The sequence below is a fragment of the Nomascus leucogenys genome, chromosome 12 (genome assembly GCF_006542625.1).
Source record: "Nomascus leucogenys isolate Asia chromosome 12, Asia_NLE_v1, whole genome shotgun sequence".
NCBI lineage: Eukaryota > Metazoa > Chordata > Mammalia > Primates > Hylobatidae > Nomascus > Nomascus leucogenys.
The window spans coordinates 83048482-83049682 of NC_044392.1; the positions used below are offsets into that span (position 1 = coordinate 83048482).

The following is a 1201-nucleotide window of genomic DNA, read 5'->3' on the forward strand; positions in this document are numbered from 1 at the left end:
TCTGCCTAAGAGTTTGGACTTTAATTCCTTTGGCAAATGGGAACCATTAAAGTTTTTTTGTTAGTGGTTTTGTTGTCATTGATCTCTCTCTCTCTCTCTCTCTCTCTGTCTCTCTCTCTCTCTCAGTCTCGTGCACGCATGCTTTTTTGTAAAGACAGAGTCTATGTTGCCAGGCTGGTGTCAAACTTCTTCTTCTTCTTCTTTTTTTTTTTTAAATGAAAGGCCTCACATATTTATTACCGAACCCAGCCAACCAACATGTTTATAATAGACTCAGAGAGGAAAACATGTTGAACTCTCCAGATAGTGGTGACATTTTCAGCTTGATATGTTAACATGATTGTGACCTTCAGACAGCATAAATATGTGTGCCATCTCATGTGCAATTCCTTATAGACCCAGCTTGGTTCTTCTCCAATGTCTCCTTTTGGAGTTGTACCTGATTTTATTACCAGTTTTCATCCGAATCCACTGGGGAATAGGACGATTTTGCTTTTGTTTCTTGGCCAGGAACTGCTTAATTCTGAAAGTCTTGTGAGAAGACATGGCGAGAAGCGGAGTCAGGCACACACCACCATGGCGGAGAAAGGAAGAGAGGGCGCTGGTGTCAAACTTCTGGCTTCAGTGATACTTCTACCTCAGCCTCCCAAAGCACTGTGATTCAGGCATGAGACACTGGACCCAGCCCTTATTATTGTTTTTGAGGTATAATTTACATGCAGTAAAATCCATCCTTTTTAGCGTTCTATGAGCTTTGGCCAATGTATGTATTCGTGTAAACACCACCACAGTCAAGCTGTAGAATGTTTCCAACATGTCACGACATTTGTTTATGCCTCTGTAGTCAACCTTTCCCCCCACACTAGCCCCTCAAAACCACCGACGTGGCCAGGTGTGGTGGCTCATGCCTGTAATCCCAACACTTTGGGAGGCTGAGGCGGATGGATCACCTGAGGTCAGGAGTTCAAGACCAGCCTGACCAATATGGTGAAACCCTGTTTCTACTAAAAATACAAAAAATTAGCCGGGCGTGGTGGCAGGCGCCTATAATCCCAGCTACTCAGGAGGCTGAGGCAGGAGAATCCTTGAACCCGGGAGGCGGAGGTTGCAGTGAGCTGAGATTGTGCCATTGCATTCCAGCCTGGGCAACAGAGCGAAACTCCATCTCAAAACTACAACAACAACAAAACACCGATCTGTT

General features: G+C 44.9%; 1 pseudogene; it reads right to left on the reverse strand.

Annotated features, from left to right (window-relative positions):
• Positions 1-349: 349 nt before the first annotated feature.
• Positions 350-546, reverse strand: LOC100585333 (annotated as a pseudogene).
• Positions 547-1201: the final 655 nt, after the last annotated feature.